This window comes from Haliotis rufescens, unplaced genomic scaffold (assembly GCF_023055435.1).
Source record: "Haliotis rufescens isolate VD_foot unplaced genomic scaffold, xgHalRufe1.0.p SCAF_71, whole genome shotgun sequence".
NCBI classification, from domain to species: Eukaryota; Metazoa; Mollusca; class Gastropoda; order Lepetellida; family Haliotidae; genus Haliotis; species Haliotis rufescens.
Genome location: NW_025964363.1, coordinates 466,629 through 490,880, shown reverse-complemented (window position 1 = coordinate 490,880; position 24,252 = coordinate 466,629). Strand labels below are relative to the sequence as shown.

General features: G+C 42.1%; 1 protein-coding gene across 2 annotated transcripts in view; it reads left to right on the top strand.

Annotated features, from left to right (window-relative positions):
• The first annotated feature begins 4,964 nt into the window (after positions 1–4,964).
• LOC124111542 (globin-like) overlaps positions 4,965–24,252 on the top strand; it is a 38,236-nt gene continuing 18,948 nt past the window's right edge. The window contains exon 1 of one of the 2 annotated variants that reach the window (XM_046471285.2): positions 4,965–5,104. The gene's annotated coding sequence lies outside the window, so the exon portion shown is untranslated. Of the gene's footprint in view, positions 5,105–12,665; positions 12,810–24,252 lie in introns of those variants that run through there. The other variant, XM_046471286.2, reaches the window with a different exon arrangement.

Here is a 24,252-nt window from a genome sequence, read left to right as displayed (position 1 = left end):
TGCCATAACAGAACGTTACAGTATAGCCGTTCATACTGCCATAACAGAACGTTACAGTATAGCCGTTCATACTGCCATAACAGAACGTTACAGTATAGCCGTTCATACTGCCATAACAGAACGTTACAGTATAGCCGTTCATACTGCCATAACAGAACGTTACAGTGTAGCCGTTTATACTGCCGTAACAGAACGTCACAGTATAGCCGTTCATACTGCCATAACAGAACGTCACAGTATAGCCGTTCATACTGCCATAACAGAACGTCACAGTATAGCCGTTCATACTGCCATAACAGAACGTTACAGTATAGCCGTTCATACTGCCATAACAGAACGTTACAGTATAGCCGTTCATACTGCCATAACAGAACGTTACGGTATAGCCGTTTATACTGCCATAACACAACGTTGGAGTTCAGCCGTTCCAACTGCCATAACAGAACGTCACAGTATAGCCGTTAATACTGCCATAACAGAACGTCACAGTATAGCCGTTCATATTATCATAACAGAACGTCACAGTATAGTCGTTCATAGTGCCATAACAGAACGTCACAGTATAGCCGTTCATACTATCATAACAGAACGTCACAGTATAGCCGTTAATACTGCCATAACAGAACGTCACAGTATAGCCGTTCATACTGCCATAACAGACCGTTACATTATAGCCGTTCATACTATCATAACAGGACGTCACAGTATAGCCGTTCATACCATCATAACAGAACGTCACAGTATAGCCGTTAATACTGTCATAACAGAACGTTAGAGTATAGCTATTCATACTGCCGTAACAGAACGTTACAGTATAGCCGTTCATACTGCCATAACAGAACGTCACAGTATAGCCGTTCATACTGCCATAACAGAACGTTACGGTATAGCCGTTAATACTGCCATAACACAACGTTGGAGTTCAGCCGTTCCAACTGCCATAACAGAACGTCACAGTATAGCCGTTCATATTATCATAACAGAACGTCACAGTATAGTCGTTCATAGTGCCATAACAGAACGTCACAGTATAGCCGTTAATACTGCCATAACAGAACGTTAGAGTATAGCCGTTAATACTGCCGTAACAGAACGTTACAGTATAGCCGTTCGTACTGCCGTAACAGAACGTCACAGTATAGCCGTTCATACCATCATAACAGAACGTCACAGTATAGCCGTTAATACTGCCATAACAGAACGTCACAGTATAGCCGTTCATACTGCCATAACAGAACGTCACAGTATAGCCGTTCATAGTGCCATAACAGACCGTTACAGTATAGCCGTTCATACTATCATAACAGAACGTCACAGTATAGCCGTTCATACCATCATAACAGAACGTCACAGTATAGCCGTTAATACTGCCATAACAGAACGTAACAGTATAGCCGTTAATACTGCCGTAACAGAACGTTACAGTATAGCCGTTTGTACTGCCGTAACAGAACGTCACAGTATAGCCTTTCATACTATCATAACAGAACGTCACAGTATAGCCGTTAATACTGCCATAACAGAACGTCACAGTATAGCCGTTAATACTGCCATAACAGAACGTCACAGTTAGCCGTTCATATTATCATAACAGAACGTCACAGTATAGTCGTTCATAGTGCCATAACAGAACGTCACAGTATAGCCGTTCATACTATCATAACAGAACGTCACAGTATAGCCGTTAATACTGCCATAACAGAACGTAACAGTATAGCCGTTAATACTGCCATAACAGAACGTTAGAGTATAGCCGTTAATACTGCCGTAACAGAACGTTACAGTATAGCCGTTCGTACTGCCGTAACAGAACGTCACAGTATAGCCTTTCATACTATCATAACAGAACGTCACAGTATAGCCGTTAATACTGCCATAACAGAACGTCACAGTATAGCCGTTAATACTGCCATAACAGAACGTCACAGTTAGCCGTTCATATTATCATAACAGAACGTCACAGTATAGTCGTTCATAGTGCCATAACAGAACGTCACAGTATAGCCGTTCATACTATCATAACAGAACGTCACAGTATAGCCGTTAATACTGCCATAACAGAACGTCACAGTATAGCCGTTCGTACTGCCATAACAGACCGTTACAGTATAGCCGTTCATACTATCATAACAGAACGTCACAGTATAGCCGTTCATACCATCATAACAGAACGTCACAGTATAGCCGTTAATACTGCCATAACAGAACGTCACAGTATAGCCGTTCGTACTGCCATAACAGAACGTAACAGTATAGCCGTTAATACTGCCATAACAGAACGTTACAGTGTAGCCGTTCATACTGCCGTAACAGAACGTTACAGTATAGCCGTTCGTACTGCCATAACAGAACGTAACAGTATAGCCGTTCCTACTGCCGTAACAGAACGTTATAGTATAGCCGTTCATACTGCCGTAACAGAACGTTATAGTATAGCCGTTCATACTGCCGTAACAGAACGTTATAGTATAGCCGTTCATACTGCCGTAACAGAACGTGATAGTAGAGCCGTTCATACTGGCATGACAGAACTATTCAACTAACACTCGTCCCTGCAAAAGTTTGTATAAAGTAATCTGTGGATGGGTAATTTTGTGTAAAAATATATAAATTTGCTTTAATGAATGATTGGAATAAGAAATGAATTTGTAAACCACATGACCCCTACCATGTTTTAAATGTTGTAAATATGAGCCGAAAAAAGCAAAGTTATTGATTTTCAAAGATATTAACATGTCTGAGATACCCAAATGTTTTAACGGTTTTACATCAAATTATACTCCCCAAACATGAAACGCACATGATGAAAGTCATAGTGCTGAATTCGATCATGTGGTAGTCGTGTCAATTCATCCTGCAATGTCTGGCGAAGTTGCGGAAACGTTTGAGGCGGCGGTTGACGTCGGACACGACGATCGAGTTCATCCCATCGATGGTCAATTGGATTGAAATTCGGCGATCCTGTTGGCCATGGCAGCAAATATTTGTTCTGATACTGTAGGAAATCCATAGTGACACCTGCAACATGTGGTCGAGCGTTGTCCTGTTGACAAAATCTCTCGTTGAGGATCAATAACGGTAAGCAGGTGATTTTGGAGAATTTCATGTCAGTAACGTAATGTAACGTCAAATTGCCTTGCACGTGCACCATGTTGGCTTTACGGGTGTAGGATATGGATGCCAACATCACGACACTGCCACCTCAGAATCTATCCACTTCGACAACACAAATTTGAGCAAAACGTTCATTTCTACGTCTGTAGACACGGGTTCGCCCATCTCGACGTTACACTGAACGAGATTCATCCACGAATCGAACTGAACGTTCGCACGCAATCGAACACGTAAACGTCGGTGCTGACGTCGTAGAAGAGCACCGCAATACGGCCTTCGGGTTCGAAGTCCAACCTCACGAAGATGAAGTTTTGTTTCCGCCAACACCCTACGCAGACCAGGCACATTGGAGGCGTAGATGGAAGGCCCGGATGAGCTTCTGAGCTTCAGTTGTGATCCTCGGTCTGTCAGAACTTGTGCCATCTCTTGTAGACCCATACCGTTGGTATCTGTCTCAAAGACGTGACATTGTGCTGTGCTTGGCGTTAAAATGGCGGGCAACTGACGTTAAATTGTGTTGTGGTGGACGTTAAAATGGTGGGCAACTGACGTTAAATTGGGCTGTGCTGGACGTTAAAAGGGCGAGCAACTGACGTTAAATTGTGTTGTGGTGGACGTTAAAATGGTGGGCAACTGACGTTAAATTGTGCTGTGCTGGGCGTTAAAAGGGCGAGCAACTGACGTTAAATTGTGTTGTTGTGGAAGTTAAAATGGTGGGCAACTGACGTTAAATTGTGCTGTGGTGGACGTTAAAATGGCGGGCAACTGACGTTACATTGTGTTGTGGTGGACGTTAAAATCGCGGGCAACTGACGACTGACGACTCTCAAGCCTCTATACATTCGATGGAGTTATTACGAGGTGCAGGGTCGACGTGCATGCAGATATTATTCCACGCTCTTTTTCTTTACGATTTCGAAACAATCCGTTTTAAATTTCATTAAATTACCAAACGGTGAGTTTAGGTGATGTAATCCAGTTAGAAAACACTGTAAAGTAACATTTGTGAATTAAGTAACTTTATCCATCATTTTAGGCGATATATACAGCATTTTATAAAGATCACCTGCGCGTTTCAGTTTTGAGAGAGTATTGATTTTAAGAAATAAAGCTGACTATTCGCCAGTACAGTTAAATGTTTGGATATAATATTGCTAACTTAACATATTTTCAATTGAAAATCAAACATGATCAAATCAACTGAGAGGTATAGTTTATAAACAAAGAACGTGATTAAACACAGCGTTGCAGCGAACTAGCGAAGCCTGATTCCCATGTTCAAACACAGCCTTAAATACACTGCTGTTGACAAATACACAGTTGGTTTAAATAGACGAAAGATAATTGAGAAATGTCAGCAAATTCTCACGCAGACGTTTCAAAATAACCAGCAAATTGGTTTATAGTGATGGTATCAAATTTACATTCTTGGTCCGGTTCTGACAGATACTGCTCATAAGTACAGCTCGACCCACCTGGCGCTACTCTCGAGGGCAACGTTCACCTCACCCCAGCTTGGTTTGGCTGAACTGTACAAAGTCGCGTCTCCCCCACAGAGACGAAATTGCCAGCGGAATTTATTTGATACATTTTACGATAATATCACCTTTAATTTGGGGAAACATACACCTGGGAAATGCCAGTCATAAATCTGTACCCCTCTATCTCAGACGAACTGCAGCCCAGTACATCTACATCATTACATGTTCAGTAATTAAACAGCCTTAATTGTTTTGTTATATTTCCACACCACCAATTGTCCGACAGTTTCTTAACACTGAAAGTGACAAAACAATCAACCTTGTATACGTATAATGCCGCTCAGTGGGGGGTCGTGCACGTGACTTTTAGTTCGCTTTCGAAATGTCGTCACGTTTGTGTAGAGCGATATAAGTGCACGTGTGTATATATATATGTAGGTTAAACAAGATCTCACAGGGAGCCCTTGTGAACCTCCGCTACGCTCACTGAAAATAGCACTTTTCATAAGGTAGGTAGTGGTTTTTTTTATGTCATTATTCTTGATAAAACGTTTAATGTGAAACACTATAAACATTTATAGTCATTATTTGTATCCGCTATAAAAGTAATCGTTGACTTTGTCAAACGGGGTTTGTTTTTAATTTTTCAACACGGATCTATATTGTTGCATATAATATTTATACACGAGATTAGTTTTCTTCGCAACTTTCATATATTTATATGACTCATGTTTGCACAAAACTTAAAACCTGCGTCCAGATGTTACATTTCAAAGGTGGAACACATAGTCTGGCTATATAGATCATTGTAGATATTCGAAAACCGGGTATTTTATAGAGATACGCTTCCGGGTTTTTTATCACTGTTGAGTAAAACATAAATAATGTTTTTGTTTTTTGAAAAAAAGCACAGTTCATTTAAACAATGAATACGCGCTTTGATTCAGTATTGAAAGATTTCAAGAAATGTCTGAAACTACACCCTCAGAAATCTGACTTAATAAACACTATACAGGTAAACAAGGCGACACCAAGATGTCCCTGCCTTAATCTAGGGTCTAGTGAATAAAGTAGACATTTCTCACCTGTTTGCCTCTTATGATTAAAATCTTGGCTTTAAGCCAAATCCCCGAACGATTTTAAGATAAGGCGCATGACGTGTATCCCTTGAAATATTATCGAGGCAAACAGCACACAAGAAGGTACACCAGCTCAGGAAGTAAAATAACATTGGTTACTTAACCTCTGAGATTCCCTGTAGAACTTTGGTTAAGGTATATTTACTCCTCGCAAAGTCAAATACAGGCAGGACAGGTTTATTGGATGTTCGAACATTTAATGAGATATCCCTTGATTGATGAGGTCGTAAACAAAGGGAGATCACTCCAATGTTCAAAATCTGACGCATATAAATATCGCACTGTTTGATCAGTCATACAGACCGTCCCTGTGTATGTTCCATGTATCTGCTGCTGACCCGTGAAGATCCGGGGTAGAATAGGTCTTCAGCAACCAATTCTTGCCGTAAAAGGCGACAGTGCTGGTCGTAAGAGGCGACTATCGGGATCAGACTCGCTGGCTTAGTTGATGAATGTCATCGTATTCCAATTGCGTGGATGACACTGGATTGTCTGGTTCAGACTCGATTATTTACAGACAATAGTGGTTGATAGCATGAACAACTATCCGATCCTAATTTCCGACAGTTCTTTGTTTAAACTACCGGTGACCAATTCCGACCTCCGAATCCCAAGTGGGTGTTCATATATAGTAGAACGAAAGCCTTGTTACATGTATTTAGCGATCAAACACAGGAAACTGAGGACAGGATAAATTATGGGCTTAACTTGAACATGGTCATTTCGTAATACGATATGGTAGAACTTGTTTTGAACTCGAACCCCGATGTAGTTAGTGAGTATGGTTTTATGTCTCTTTTAGTAATATTTCAGCAATATCACGGCGGGGGACACCAGAAATGTGCTTCACACATTGTACTCATGTGGGGAATCGAACCCGGGTCTTCGGCGTGACGAGCGAACGCTTTAACCACTAGGCTACCCGACCGCCCCTCGAACCCCGATATAACGAAGTAGGATATGCCTATCGATCTAGCATCATGTTATATTAACCCCCTTAACTACAGAGGGCTGTCAGGCTCGGGGATTGGCTGATTGCGACAGAGTAGCTCATAATATCAGTCATGGGTTAATACATCACACAGACTCGATTATTAACGACCACCGTAATACAGGTCGAAAACTGCGGACTTTGGTGTAAAATAAACAAACACAACACATGGGGAGATTTATTAAGAATTATAGAAACGTTCAAAGCGTAAAAATAAACATAACGAAAATATATAGTGTTTACAAACGCTAAAATATCGCCTAAAGCGGGTTGTAATTTCCAATCTACATATGTGAATATATTTACACAGAGCAAAATAAACCCGACTCAGTGGGCGTGTACCCTTGAAATTGGTTCCAAGATCTTTCAAAGGATTCAAACCCAAATATCACGTTTCAAATTCCGGATCTGACCCCTGTCCCGCAAAGAGATATTAGCGCGAAAAATATATATACGTGTAGGCTTCCGACTAGCCTTGCTCAAAAGCTGCACTGAATGATGAGTCCATTGGTGGAAAGTAATTCTACCTTATCATATAGGCAAGTCTAGATAAGTGGACAGTGAAAGACGCCCGTCTCCTACAGGGACAACTTCTTATTATTATTTATATATCAAGAAATTATGATTTATACTATTAGTAATAAGTATTGCCTTAGAGACTTGCACAAGTCTAGCTTCCGAAAATCGTAGCGCTGACATCAATTTGTGAAACGGAGCCTGGGAGAGAAGACCGAAGGCCACTCTGTCATGTCATATGCCCGATTTCAACATCATTCTTTCCTCTGTAACCCGAAGCCAGAAACAGCCCGATGTGTTTGTGTAGGTGTAAATCTTTTGTATTTGTGATCATTACGAAAGTGAGAAGAAGCCTGGTCGAGGCTGTGACAATAGAGGCGGGCATTTTATTTCAGTACCAGTGACACATACCTATACCACCGTTGAAAAAAATGTTTAAAATATTTTAATTTGACATGCATCTCCCATGGTTAAAGGGACTATCCCATCGAAATTTAGAATCATATGAATAACTCATTGTTTTAGCAGTATACCTCCTGGCGTGCTTTTTCTGAAATCGTAATGTTCGAAATAACTGGATATCATAAACGAAATCTGAGAAATTGTGGCTTGTGGTCGCCTGTTAAAAACCTCCATTGCGTGGCCAGACATGTACGTGAGCTAGAGGCGCCGAGATTAATATTAATTAGTATTAAACTTAAAATGCATATGGTTCTTAGGTACACGTAAAGTACATACCATTCTTGAGTGGAATATCACTTTATTGTATTAAGGCAATAGTGAGTGAGTATGGTTTTACGCCGCTCTTAGCATTATTCCAGCAATATCACGGCGGGGAACACCAGAAATGGGCTTCACACATTGTACCCATGTGGGGAATCGAACCCGGGGCATCGGCTTGACGAGCGAGAGCTTTAACCACCATGCTACCCAACATTGCCCCCATATTAAGGCAATATCTCAAAAAAAGGATAAAATACGTATTTTTGCTATTAGCACATTTTTTTAAAATTAGGCCGGATTATTTAATAATTTTGTTTCACAGATTTCCTTCAACTAACAATCAAGATGAAGAACGCTAAAGAAGATACGAGTGGAAGGATTATTCTATCAAATGAATATGTCATGTAAATTATTAATATAACATATCAGGTTATCATTTTGAAAATATTGTTAATTAAAATCTCAACGGGACCTGATAGGAGACTGACATAAGTTCATCTCAATCAAACACCTGTGATTTGGCAGGTTCATCTACAAAATGAGAAAAAAATAAACGGTTCAGAAGTAATCAAGGTGGCATATCTATTATTGTTATGTGTTTTGTATTTGGTCGTTTTCGGCAGTTTTCTAAGATCCGGGATATGGAGTGTTGAGTCGAGTTAAGGTCTCTTTCATGTTGCTACGGGCGGGAGGAACACGAAAATCAAAAACGTACCCTTAAGCACCACTCATGAGTCACGGAGTTGGTGTTTTTTTTTGTTTTGTTTTTTTGTTTTTTTTGGGTTTTTTTGTATTGTTTTTTTTGGTTTTTGTTGTTGTTTGTTTGTTGTTGTTGTTGTTTGTTTTTGTTTTTTGGGGGTTGGGGGTTGGGGGCATTATATGGGAAGAGACACATGCCTTTATTCACTGATGACAACACTTCGATGTTTTGTCCGTTTCAAAATCTAGAAGCTTAGTTGTATGTTATAAACCGCCTACAAATTATATATTTCACGGCACAATATACAGAAATATCATTTAATATAGAGTTGCATCCCTTACTGATGTAAGGATACGAGGTTCGAATGCAAGACAACCCTGTTCCTTGCTTTGTCAACCCAGTTCCCGTGTTCATATCTCTTAAGTGGTAGCTGAAACAAGCTGTTCCTTGTCCCATACCTTTGATGCGCACGGGGTCTAAACATGTTCAGGATTGCGTAAACAGATCAACGTGGGGAAGGCCTTGCGGTCGGATTCCTAGTGGTTAAAGCGTCCGCTCGTCACACGGAAGACCCGGGCTCGATTCCCCACATTGGTACAATGTGTGAAGCCCATTTCTGGTGTCCCCCGCTGTGATATTGCTGGAATATTGCTAGAAGTTGCGTAAAAGAATATTTACTCACTCACTCATTCAATATTAAAAGGAGTTCAACTCAAGACTAGAATTATTTGGCAAGTCTAAGCCTCAGCCCTGAAATTAAGGTTTTGTTCTGGGCGCTATTTGGATTATATATTTTTTTAATTTTCTAAATACATATTTTTTTAAATGATAACTTTATTTCTGGGACTAAATGTCAGTCTCATCATGGCGCTGCGAGGGACAATCGTGTCCTCGTTACACCAGCTCATCACTAACACTATCGTAACCGTCCAGCAATGTGAAACTCACCCACTCACCCACTCACTCACAGTCACGCAGGCATTGACGTTACATCGATATTTAATTTTATAGAGATACCTCAGAATGGAATCAATCTTAACACTATTTATCAGCATCTTTGGTATACGAAAATGCCTGGGGGTAGAAGTACATATATTGCTTTCATGTTCCTGGATTGACTAATTCCCCGATCATGCATATTTTGATTGATCAGAGTTGATCAGAGATGCTGTCCGCATGCAGACATACAGTAATGCATCACGGAGACCATTAATAGATTCCAACCCGCCCGAGGGGAGCGGGCTGATTCCCACGCATAAAACATCATCTTTTGTGAGCCCCGACATTTACAGTACTGACGTAACATCGGTGAGGTCCATGAAGTCGGTGTGTGTGAACGCCTTGGGTTGGGTGGCGAGGGGCGAGGATTCCTTGATCTGTCCTGAATTCAAGAACTGTTCGTTTGGTCAGTGTTTTCTCAAAAAAGGTGTCTGTGATAAGTGCCGAGGATGGAGATAGTGGCTAGTCAGGGTAGAGATAGTGGCTAGTCAGTGCGGAGATAGTGACTAGTCAGTGCGGAGATAATGACTAGTCAGGATGGAAATAGTGCTAGTCAGGGTGGAGATAGTGGTTAGTCAGGCTGGAGATAGTGGCTAGTCAAGGTGGATACAGTGACTAGTCAGGATAGAGATAGTGACTAGTCAAGACGGAGATAGTGACCAGTCAGGGTGGAGATAGTGGTTAGTCAGGGTGGAGACATTGACTAGTCAGGATAGAGATAGTGACTAGTCAAGGCGGATATAGTGATCAGTCAGGGTGGAGATAGTGGTTAGTCAGGGTGGAGATAGTGACTAGTCAGGATAGAGATAGTGGCTAGTCAAGGTGGAGATAGTGGCTAGTCAGTGTGGAGAAAGTGGTTAGTCAGGCTGGAGATAGTGGCTAGTCAGGCTGGAGATAGTGGCTAGTAAAGGTGGATACAGTGACTAGTCAGGATAGAGATAGTGACTAGTCAAGGCGGAGATAGTGACCAGTCAGGGTGGAGATAGTGGTTAGTCAGGGTGGAGACAGTGACTAGTCAGGATAGAGATAGTGACTAGTCAAGGCGGAGATAGTGACCAGTCAGGGTGGAGATAGTGGTTAGTCAGGGTGGAGATAGTGACTAGTCAGGATAGAGAAAGTGGCTAGTCAAGGTGGAGATAGTGGCTAGTCAGTGTGGAGAAAGTGGTTAGTCAGGCTGGAGATAGTGGCTAGTCAGGCTGGAGATAGTGGCTAGTAAAGGTGGATACAGTGACTAGTCAGGATAGAGATAGTGACTAGTCAAGGCGGAGATAGTGACCAGTCAGGGTGGAGATAGTGGTTAGTCAGGGTGGAAATAGTGACTAGTCAGGAAAGAGATAGTGACTAGTCAAGGCGGAGATAGTGACCAGTCAGGGTGGAGATAGTGGTTAGTCAGGGTGGAGATAGTGACTAGTCAGGATAGAGATAGTGGCTAGTCAAAGTGGAGATAGTGGCTAGTCAGTGTGGAGAATGTGGTTAGTCAGGCTGGAGATAGTGGCTAGTCAGGCTGGAGATAGTGGCTAGTAAAGGTGGATACAGTGACTAGTCAGGATAGAGATAGTGACTAGTCAAGGCGGAGATAGTGACCAGTCAGGGTGGAGATAGTGGTTAGTCAGGGTGGAGACAGTGACTAGTCAGGATAGAGATAGTGACTAGTCAAGGCGGAGATAGTGACCAGTCAGGGTGGAGATAGTGGTTAGTCAGGGTGGAGATAGTGACTAGTCAGGATAGAGATAGTGGCTAGTCAAGGTGGAGATAGTGGCTAGTCAGTGTGGAGAATGTGGTTAGTCAGGCTGGAGATAGTGGCTAGTCAGGCTGGAGATAGTGACCAATTTAGGATGAAGATAGTGCTAGTCAGGGTGGAGATAGTGGCTAGTCAGGCTGGAGATAGTGGCTAGTCAAGGTGGAGACAGTGACTAGTCAGGATAGAGATAGTGACTAGTCAAGGCGGAGATAGTGACCAGTCAGGGTGGAGATAGTGGTTAGTCAGGGTGGAGTTAGTGACTAGTCAGGATAGAGATAGTGACTAGTCAGGGTGGAGATAGTGGCTAGTCAGGGTGGAGATAATGGCTAGTCTGGGTGGAGATAGTGACTAGTCAGGATAGAGATAGTCACTAGTCAAGGCGGAGATAGTGACCAGTCAGGGTGGAGCTAGTGACTAGTCAGGGTGGAGATAGTGATTAGTCAAGGTTGAGATAGTGGCTAGTCAGAGTGGAGGTAGTAGCTAGTCAAGGTGGAGATAGTTGCTAGTCAGTGCGGAGATAGTGGTTAGTCAGGCTGGAGATAGTGGCTAGTCAGTGCGGAGATAGTGACTAGTCAGGATGGAAATAGTGCTAGTCAGGGTGGAGATAGTGACTAGTCAGGATGGAGGTAGTGACTAGTCAGAGTGGAGATAGTAGCTAGTCAAGGTGGAGATAGTTGCTAGTCAGTGCGGAGATAGTGGTTAATCAGGCTGGAGATAGTGGCTACTCAGTGCGGAGATAGTGACTAGTCAGGATGGAAATAGTGCTAGTCAGAGTGGAGATTGTGACTAGTCAGGGTGGAGGTAGTGACTAGTCAGGGTGGAGATAGTGACTAGTCAGGGTGGAGATAGTGACTAGTCAGGGTGGAGATAGTGACTAGTCAGGGTGGAGATGGTGACCAGTCAGAGTGGAGATAGTGACTAGTCAGAGTGTCGATAGTGACTAGTCAGAGTGGAGATAGTGACCAGTCAGAGTGGTGTATAATGACCAGTCAGAGTGGAGATAGTGACTAGTCAGGATGGAGATAGTGACTAGTCAAGGTGGAGATAGTGACCAGTCAGAGTGGTGTATAATGACCAGTCAGAGTGGAGATAGTGACTAGTCAGGATGGAGATAGTGACCAGTCAGAGTGGTGTATAATGACTAGTCAGATTGGGAATAGTTGCTAGTCAGGGTAGGGGATATCACACTATAAACATCCATCTGTATCAGTACATGGCCTGAACCTGAACGACGTGAACTGACATCCCTGTATCGGGCAACACCGTAGTCGCGTATCCCGCCACGGACGCGGACGCTCACCCAATGCGTTCAGTGGCCTTTAACTCTACCTGCAACACAGCGCTGCCTCAGATGCTCCACCACCCGCTTGCTACAAGGATATATGTCAGTGACGAGCGTCTAAAGGTGAGTCCCGCCACAAGGGTGCCGTTTTACAAAACAACTTGAGCGGTACGACTGTCGCAAGTCTTTGTTAAAGTATGGGAGTTACGATCACCTTAGCGCTAAGATCTCTTCATACAACCGCACCCTGTCCAGTATAACACCATCAACATGTTTAACAGAACTGTTACGTGAGTTGGAAAATCAATATTAATACCGGTCATCCAATCTTTTCAGCGTTAGAATATAAGACTTTAAGTGGCACATGCATTACGTTGGACATTCGTGATTATAAAATCGGCGACAGTCGAGCAGTCGATCTTTACTATATGCTAATTACCACACGGGGCGGTCTGGATATAAATCATTAGATGTAATCAACCGTTAAAGCGAAAGGGGCTTATTCGCAAATATGCATCGGAGATGCAAATAACGATTTTGTTTTAAAATGGCAGATTGACACATAACAATATTGACCAGAAATATTAATCAAATAAAACATTGTAACGTAGTCTTATGTCTCCGAGATGACGTCACTCATTGAATTTCTTTCGATGCTAGTGAATTATAAAACTGATCGAAAATATTATTTAACTTTAATAATACACAAATGTAAAAAAATTAAAAACTCATCTATTACGTCTATTATTCTGGTTTAAATAATAGCAACTGGGTTAAATATGACGTTTAAGACATCGTTTTGTTGGAAAGAAATTCTCTCACGATCTAACGTGTCTTTATATCATCAAGACATATATATCAACAGTTGTTGGTCATAAATTCCTCATGTTTAGAGCTTGTCTCATTACACCTCTAATCTTGGCATATCACTATAAATAGTATATGAAGCGATAACGTGAACTATGGCATGGGGTAATCTGCCCCTTGCTGTCACAGTGTTCCAAAGGTCAAGGACACGGTTGTCACAGTTGACCTGACCTGGAATATTTGGTGGATACGCGGCAAGATCGTTGCTACTAATTTCAGAAATTCAATGTTTGGAAATGGGGCTGTCATTCCGCTGTTATTTCAGGTGTTGAGTCAGGGGTACTGATAACACAACGTGTTGAGAGATGGCGATGTGGTTGTGGAGTTACTATAGCCCTGTGACAACAACGGGTCAATTAGGTCATGACCTCACATTGACATTCGAACCCGGCTTTAGGGACTCACGAGCGATCGCCCTTCCTACATGGTGAAACCACATTCATCGGTTTACTAAAGACATGCTACTATTAAAATACGTCATTTGTTAATCCATATGGAGGCTCGAACCCGGACTTGGATGAGCCGAGCGAACACTGTATCCACTGGGCTATACCGTCACCGCCTGCTTATAGAAACTAATATGAAGGGATAAGGTTTTTATTAAAATTATCGTCAACCCTTTATAAGACCATGTTTAGTTATACAACTTGAGTGAGTGAGTGAGTTGGGTTTAACGCCGCTTTTAACAGTATTCCAGTTATATCACGGCGTGTCAGCTTAATGTGGGAGGAAAGCCCGAAGTGATGCAGGTCTCAGACGTTTACCACTTCGGTGAAACCCACGAGCACGGGTATGGTGCTGACAAACCTAGAAACATAATCGGGGCGAACCGGGATTCGAACCCACAATCCTAGGTTTCTGGCGTGCCCAAGGGACGCAACTCTGCACAGCGAATCGCGGCGTCTTAGACGACTGGCCCACCCGTGCCCCATCTTAGCACGAAGATCGCTCCGTAACCCAAGTTGTGAGACTGGCAATTGTTATGACTAGTACTTGAACTCTCACCTTTGACCTGACGGATGTCACCATAGCAAGATGACGTAGTTAGGACAGTCACTGTTTGCCTGGGTCAGGGCCCGTCCCAGAAACTATCTCTATGAATGGGAGTTACTATCGACTAAGCTCCATGATCGCTTTGAGGAACGGGACCCAGAGCCCACTTGCACAAAACGATCTTAGCGCTATGAACAGCATAACGCCCATGCTGAATTGCAGACTTACCACTCATGAAGATCCCTGTTAGAATCTTCAGCAACACTTGCGCTTGCCGTAAGAGGCGACTATCGTCATCAGGAGAGGCGACTAACGGGATTGGGTGGTCAGGCCTCGCTGACGTCGTTGATGAATGTCATCGTATCCCAGTTTCATGGATCGATGCTCATGATGTCAATCTCTGGATTGTCAGGTCAAGACTCGGTTATTAACAAACCGCCGTCATATAGCTGGAATATTGCTGAGTGCGGCGTTAAACAACACAATAACAAAGTAACAAAATACTATAGACTTACAACAGTTAAGATTGTGCATATTAACGAAGTCATTATACATTCTGTAGCATGACTGTACTGATGAAGGTAACGATGTACATATTCTTCATCTTCTGCACTATCGATGGGGCAAGGGAGGTCAAGTGGTCCATGGCATCACAAATATATGTGCAGAGTTGCGTCCCTTAGTCGTGCCCAGATCACCCATGATACCACCCGATTGTGATCACCGATCTGTCAGTACTATACCCTGGGTTTTGACAAAGCTTGCGACCTTCTTCATTTTTTCGGGCTTTCCTCACACATCAGTGAGTGAGTACGGTTTTACGCCGCTTTTAGCAATATTCCAGCAATATCACGGCGGGGGACACCAGAAATGGGCTTCACACATTGTACAATTGTCGGGAATGGAACCCGGGTCTTCGGCTTTACGAGCGAACGCTTTAACCTTTAGGCCACCCCCCTCCCGCATCAAGCTGACACGCCCTCATTTTACTGAAGTAATTATCAAGGCGGCGTTAAACCAAATTCACTTATCACTCACTTGCGTCAAATAACAAAAAAAGATATTTATTGATACTAAAATCACGTTAATATTGCTAAAGAGGCGGAATTAAAAAAACAGCGATATTTTCAGCCGCTATCTAAACAACGGCCATGGAATTCGCGGGAAGTCATAATTTGTCACGTCATAAATAGGTACTGTCAAACGTCCTTGTAACTCTAGCGTGACATTGACAGACTAGCTATAATCGCGGTCACGGGTCGGGCGTCACGTACAGACAGTTGGGGGTAAATCGTTGACATGGACGTCATTCATCCAGCGAACGAGCCCGGAAACGACGACGTATCTCACAGTTAAAAATCGAGGTTATTATTGTTTGGAAGGGTATTTTAAAATAAATGTGGAATACAAACAACAACATTGGATGTCACAGTTTAAACTTCACATTTAAGACACAGAGAAATCACAGCGAGTATATTTACATAACGGTACTGCCATGTATGTTGGAATAAGACTCGTGCTGTACGTGCAATATATGACGGTTGGCCCTGACTGTGCATGATGGCTTTGCTGTGCATTTTTAATACTCGTTCAATATACAACTTTGTGACTTTTGAAGGATTCATTTTTTTACTTTGGAGATTCATTTGGAAAAGCTATCTGACGGCAGTCTGTAAATAATCGAATCTGGACCAGACAATCCAGCAAAAATGAGCGTCGATCCACGCAATTGGGATACGATGACATGCATCACCTGAGCCTGACCACCCGATACCGCCAGTCGCTTCTTGACGACAAGCATGAGTTGTTGAAGACCAATTCTAACCATGAAAAAAGAGATTCATATCTCTAACATACGAAACGGGATTGCCATTTTCAAGATTCAAAACTCAAAACTATATTTTCCCATTTAAATTTCAAAACTCATATTCACATTCGTGTCACTTCGGGACATATGAGTCCAGTGCCCTGCCCGCTCGTCAACATTCAGAATGCACCTGAGGAATGTTTAGGAAAACTCCTCACAAACCAGAGAAACTGTAGCAAGTGTTAAATGATTGTGTCATGCGCCCATTATAGTAACCTCGGGGGGACGGACTTGACTTTTATTATCTTTCTTGCGATAAAAGTTGGGCGTTGCATGTGTAGGTGCCATTCATAGCCTAATGAGTTTATTTTTGTTGTTGATGGATGAGGGGAATGTATCACTTAGCCAGTGAGAATAAGTTACATTGATAAGCGGTAGCTTTAACAGCTGAGTAGTTTTGACGTTCACTGTTCCCACGTGTCCGTGAGGAATTGGTTTGACGGTGCATCATTGGAAACAAAAATGGTCGTATTTTCCTTTCCTGGCGACTCGCGTCATTCCGGTTACGGAAAGGGACGAGTGGTCGTAATTATATATTTACAAAATACAGCAGTGAGGGAGGGAGTTGTATGTTACGCCGCTTCGAACAGTATTTCAGCTATGTTAGGGTGTGGCAGCTTAATGTGGGAGGGAATTCTGAAGTGATGCAAGTTCTTCACTCACGAGCTCTGGTTTGGTGATTACAAACCAAAGAACATAATTAGGGCGAATATGGGATTCGAACCCACGATCATGGGATCCTGGCAAGCCTAAGGGACACAACTGTGTACAGCGAATAATGCACCAAAAGACACCTAATACATTTGCATAGGATGTCATTCAAGCACCTGTTCGGATAATCAGGTGATTATTATACCCCGCCACGAAGTCGAAGGGGGTATAGGAATGAGGATGTCCGTCCGTACTTCCCTCCATCCGTCTTTCCGTCCGTCCGTCGCGTTTCGTATCCAGAGCAGAACTCAAAAACAATGAGAGATATCTCAATCAAACTTGGCGCATAAAGATAGGTATAGTGATGAACAGGTGCCTTTTGATAGTTATGAGATTCCTGAAAAATATTTTTTTTCATGGCAACGACTTTGGCCGGACTAATGTCAGTTTTAGAGTGCTAGCCCACTGAGATACCATGCCGCAGTTTAACATGAATACCCCACTCAGACACAGTATACTGACTCCAAGCCGACCATACTTTTTTTTTTTGCCCCTTAACGCCGAGTGCCAGGCAGGGTAACAACAAGTGCCATTTTTAACGTCTTTTGGAGTTTTGAAGCTCCCCGGGCGAACGCTCTACCACTAGACAACGGAGGCGGTTTGAAACAATTGAGATTTATGAATAAATAGAGAACCTCGGAGATTTTCCACTTTTATCAACTCGTGTTGATGTATTTGATATCGAAAAACACGAGAGCGAGACTCTCGATGTTTTCATAAATCTCAATTGCCGAGGAGTCTCTCCACTTTTATCAACGAGTGTTGATATATTTGATATCAAAAGACACGAGGGTGAGATTTTATTTATCATCCAACATCATTCTTCCATCTTTTCAGTTTGTAGACAGTAATAAGCAGGGTCTCTAGTGTTAAAAAGTACTGATAACAGCTTCAGCAGCTGAGCCATTAGTGATGTCATTTGAGTGTGACGTCACAATGATCTGCAAAGCACTATGATGCAATTTTATTGCTGCGATATCTACCATGTAGATATCGCTTGATCTCACCCCAGGGATATCTCCTGTTAGAACTACTTTTGAATGATAAATGAAGTTTGAAAGAAAACCATTGATGTGGCTGACACTATGACACGAATGAGATATCTGAGTAATGTTAGATTAATTATATCTCCACATTGTGTCTAGGTGTTTATTGTTTGACGAATGCGGGTGGTAATTGGTCCTTTGCCCTCAGTGAGTTTAACAGTACACTATGGACCTGTTATTATGTGTTGACTTACGTCATATCAAACATAATCGAAGAAGTAATACATTTGTAGTCATTAGGGTGTAAATTTGTTTTGGCGATATTTGTAGAGGTGTGGAAAGTCAATGCCAGACTTTCCCGACTCATTACATGAGATCACCGGACAAACAGAATATCAACCTCATTTTCGCAGATATTTAGTCACGTGTGTTAATATATTCGTAACAAGTACTGGGTATATAGCTTTGGCGGCAGTATATTGTGTACGTCCTTGTTTCTGATTGGTCAATCAGAGTAGCAAGTCGCCAATAGCACAGCATATTGTGTGACGTCATGGCAGGTCGTACTTGTTGCTCAAACATGCGGTTTGCGTTTCAATATGTTTTTAATTTAAAGTGTACACGATATACGGCGTTTCCATTGGACGAGAGGTCCATGGGTGTATAAACGACATAATTCTAACCGTATTCTTGAAATTACGAAATTATGAAACACTACTTCCACATTCTTGGGAAACCCCATGAATTCCCTAGTTAGGGTCAAACATTGTATGAACGTCGTCATCAGCTCATACAGTTTGACCCTCACTCTATGAAGGTTCATGCTTCAAGAGATAAGAAAATGATGCGTCAATGTCAAAACGAAAATACAGATCGTTTTTGTGATAAAAATACCACTTTTGTACAATACCCTGGACAAGTCGACTTTGACTCCGGTCAAGTGAATGTTTGATGTTTTCTTGTCCAGCGAAAAATAGGTGGCCCTGCAAAAGGTTCTTCACAGTGTATATTTTTAGAAAATAATCCTTGTTGGCGTTCAATCTTTATGTTTCTTACCCGTGAGGGAAGCCGGACAGAGCGTATTAAATGTTCTGTAATGGTCTTGGGAATTACAGTTTTTCTATAAATAATTCGGCTTTTCATTGGTCACCGGTACTACTTTCCATTCGGTCGTTCTTTCAGTCTATCATCGGTCCACGTGCCGATATGGAAAGAGACGTCACATAATTCTGGATTGTGATTCCGAATAAATAACTGCAACTTGATAAATATTCCATATCCATCCATCATTCATCCATGCATCCGTCATCCATCCATCATTCATCCATGCATCCGTCATCCATCCGTCATCCATCCATCATGTATCCATGCATCCGTCATCCATCCATCATTCATCCATCATCCAGTGGTGGTATGCGTGTCTGGCATCCACTTCGCGGTTCGTGTCCTTCAACTTGGCCTACTGAGTCGCTGTAACGTTACGTCAACACACGTGACCCACTTCAATTGACGTCACCCTCGCCGATGTTGACTTAAAATTGTTAACTTGCAGTTGTTATCGTGGATGAATTAAATGCTACAACACGTTTCTTAGGTTCAGCATGTTGTTTTTGTATAATTGTAAGTGATACATATATAATACATTTGAATGGTAATAGCGCGAAATTTTACACAATCCCATGTGACGTGAAAAGGTCGCTACTTTACCTTTGCGTAGGGATACATTTTGGTTAGAGCCGCTTGAAATTTCGAATTGGTTAGGGATGGGATCTACAGACGTTTGCATTAAATATAATGATTGGTTAAAAAGAAAATGACCAACTCGAAATTCGCAATTACTGTTTATCGTTCCCTCGGATGGAGATACCGCAATTCCTTTTCGTAAGATCATAAATCATTTGTCGTTCTAGGTATTTTCCCCAAAGGATGTGAAAAAAACCTGGACTAGGAATTTAGTAAATCGTCGACAATTCAATTTTCGTAGAGTGCATAATTTTCAGAGAACGAATTAAGATATTACCGAACAGTTCAGAACTGAAAACATATTTCATTGCGTGGTATCCTTCCGCCATCAACAGTCATCGTGACTTGCATGACGCGATAAAAAAGAGACATATTTGATAGATTACATTCAGCGAGCGGGGGGATATCGTCAATTTGTGTGTCAAACATTTGACATGTGGATCAGCTGATCTTCAATTTTGAATGACAGCTCATGATTTATGTATTTTTAAGATTTTATGATTTAAACATGAAAGAGGGTTTTCAAAGTGAGTTGATACTATCACGCACTAACTGTTACAGAGCAAAGGTTCCGCTGGTAATCTCGTCGTGCACGTAGCCAGGTAACACCGCGATGTCGCTACAAGTCGGGGAGAGAATGTTGTTGTGACAGTTGCAGTTGGTGATGTCGCAGTAGTAATGGAATCACGGTCGTTGCAGCTCATCGTCATTATGGTGACACTTGAGGTTTACATTTTCGCGCACCTGTTCCAAGACTGTTGACACGTTTACTAATTTAATATGGTAATTCATGATAAAAACATGACGTGAATGATGCGGTGAAGCTGCTAGACATGTTTCTCGTGATACAGGTTGTCGAGGTGAATGTACAAAAAATGAAGCAAATTTAAGTTGAGGATTAAAGTAGCTCAGCTGATATTGTGTTTTCGTGAAAACAAATGTGTTGAGAATGTAAATACATTCAAGACATGCTGCACGTGTAAAGGAATGTGTGTAAATCCTAAACGGAATACACATTTGGTGAGTTTCCTCCAAACACGTTCAGGCTCTAAGCTCATGACATGAGCTTTCGTCTCACAGCCTAAACACCACCTTAACACAACATCCCTATAATCTAAACATGTTTAGATAAAATGCAGGTCATTGGGCATTACGTCAAATATAGATCAGATGTATAAAATATTCAGTCGAACTTCGTTGTGTCGAACTTCGATGTGTCGAATTTGGGAGTCCCAAGTATCCAAATTAAGCATGCATTTACCTGATGTCTCGAACCCCGGATAACTCGAAGTCTTTTCCAGGTCCCCCATGTTCGACTGTATCATAATGCAAGTCCGGTTCACATGCATATGCCACTAGGACCTAGAGCGTGGTACAGTATTAACATTACCAGGCACAGAGAAACCAAGTTCAGTTAATGATGACAAGGAAGATTGACACGTGTGGAGACAACAGTCTCCGTAGCACAGTTGTAGCGTGAAGGACTAGTGTGAGTGAGTGAGTGAATGAATGTGGTTTTACGCCGCTTTTAGCAATATCCCAGCAATATCACGGCGGGGGACACCAGAAATGGGCTTCACACATTGTACCCATGTCGGGAATCGAACCCGGGTCTTCAGCGTGACGAGCGAACGCTTTAGGCACTGGGCTACCCGACCGCCCCGTGAAGGACTAGAAGTGGAAAGGTTGCAGGTTCGTATCCCGCCGAATTTTTCAAAGGGTTATGTTCATAAACGTGTTGTTGCTGAATGACTGATAGTATTTCTCGCATGCAGGAAACGGAAGCTGACAATGAAAGTATATCTGGTTTCTACGACAGACCCTTAACTTTTATTAAGTTACCCCACCCCTACTGCTTCTATCCCTATAAAACGCTAAACACATATTTATTTAAATATTTATATTAATTATATTACCTACAACGAATTTCAAAGCGTATGCAGGTCTTTACCCCATTTAGTGAGTGAGTGAGTGAGTAGGGTTTAACGCCGCTTTTAACGTTATTCCAGTTATATCACGGCGTGTCAGCTTAATGTGGGAGGAAAGCCCGAAGTGATGCAGGTCTCAGACGTTTACCACTTTGGTGAAACCCACGAGCACGGGTATGGTGCTGACAAACCTAGAAACATAATTTGGGCGAACTGGGATTCGAACCCACAATCCTAGGTTTCTGGCGTACCCAAGGGACGCAACTCTGCACAGCGAATCGCGGCGCCTTAGACGACTGGGCCACCCGTGCCACCTTAACCCATTTAGACCCTAAACATGTTAGCTACTAAACAAAACCATAAACACGTTTAGACTTAAACATGTCAAAGTAATTGGACGAGAGACGTGTTTAGGTTTGTGGTTAGGTCCCAAACACATGTTTTACAGAGTACTTAGCAAGTCCGGGTTGGTTCCCTACGAAGGTATTCTATTCCTAGTTCCAAGTTCTCTCGTCACTGAACAGGTCCTGTTCGAACCCATTATTACCAGAATATATATTTATGAAACCAAGCCTTAATATTCAACATTTTAATACGGCCATGAAGGCGTATGTCAGCATAATTGATGGTGTGTTCGCTCGCGACTAAACAGATCCGGGTTCGATACCAACATTTCCAGAACGTGTATAGGTGAGCCGCGATCTTGCTGTGTTAATGTGTCGCTTCTTAAAGTATGTGGTACCGCCCAGTCAGAACTCTCACGAGCCCCCATACTATATACCTTCAAAATATGTACCAATATCTACGTTCGTTAAATATTATATACTTTCTTTTCACTCACGCGTTTAAACACATTTTCATATATTTTTATTACCTTGGCCCCGTTTCACAAAGCGATCTTAGCGCTTAGACGATCGTAACTCCCATACTTTAACACAGACCTGAGACAATCGTACGTTAAAATCGCTTTGTGGAACGGGCCGGGTACAATAAAGACTGGAATGTACAAGAGCAAATGTATGTCTTTCACAATGTTTTGTCCTAGAGCCCCACTAACCCATTTCACTTGGACTAGGACTATTGATGCTCTTCGCCGTGTAGGACAACTGTCAGAGACAATGGTCCCTATACTGGATAGCCCACAACACTCTCCTATCAGATGTGTCATGTCTGGCCCGCTCTGACCTCGACGATGGACAATTCATTCGCCCCGGGCGTAAAAGTCTCCCGCGGTGTGTTCCGAAGCACGGTGTTCCCTTCTTTTGAACTAATTTACAAATATAAATATTTGACTACTAGTTCGGTGAACTGGCGTTGACAAACACCCAGGCAATTACCTCGGTCAAGTCGATGTATATTGGGAAAGTACACAACAATGTCAAGGGGATCGTGTTGCCCAGTAGTTACCGCAAATTCGTTGTGAAGAGTTGCGTCCCTTAGCTACTCCAGTATGCGCTGATTATGTTCCTTGCTGCGTTAGGGACCGTCCATTTGATATTCTGGGGGTTGGGGTGAAGAGGCGATCCCGGATTTTAACGAGAAAAGTATTGTGTCCCAAACAATTCTTGAAAATAGCTGTTGACAGCGGAAAAAAAAGAAATGGCCTTTCACCAAAATAACCTCGTTGCATGGTGTTCATTATCATTTGGATCCTAAACAGGATTTATGGTTCTGTTAGTACCGTCTTTACCGACTCAAAGCTGGCCTTGACAAATCTCTATGGCGTGAACAGTTCGAAGAAAGGTTCCCAGTGACATTAAACGTTGTAACAACAGAAAGTAGAAATACATCCCCCTACGGCGTTTTGTGAACGTAAACAGGTTGCGCTCCGGTGCGTTCAGATTTTGTTAAAGATTTGTCAACCAGGGAAAATTACAAAGTAGCGCAACATCTTTCCATACTTAATTCAACAGGAATTTCTCCATGGATATGTTCTGAACAATATGTTGGTTTGAATGGCACAAAGAGTCTGTCTCTTAATGTCTTAAGCTTGTAAAATGTGTTTTGATAGTAGCACAGGCGGAATGTATAATTGTGAAAATAACGGATTCATCTCTGCTGTTTAAATGTCTAACTTTGTGAAGTAAATATAAGTTACTCTCTTAACCGTGTGAGACCTAGATTCGTCGATGAAACTGTTGAGTAAGTCAGTGGTTAAAGCGTTGACTTGTCACTTCCAAGACCCGGGTTCAATTCCACGTGTTTACAATGTGTGAATAACAATGACAACCTCGTTAATACGGACAGTGAATCCCCAGAGATATCTCTGGAATGAGTTTATATTCATACTGCAGTTTCCGTCTAGTCTGTCTCCCAGACCCTAGAGAATAAATTGAAAAAGGAGTCCAACTCAATCTCTAGAATGATTTGGCAAGTCTAGATTGCCTCAGCTGAAATTAAGGATTGTTCTGGCCTCCTTTTGGATTTTTTTGTTTTTATTTTGTAGATATATATTTTTAAATTTGATTTAT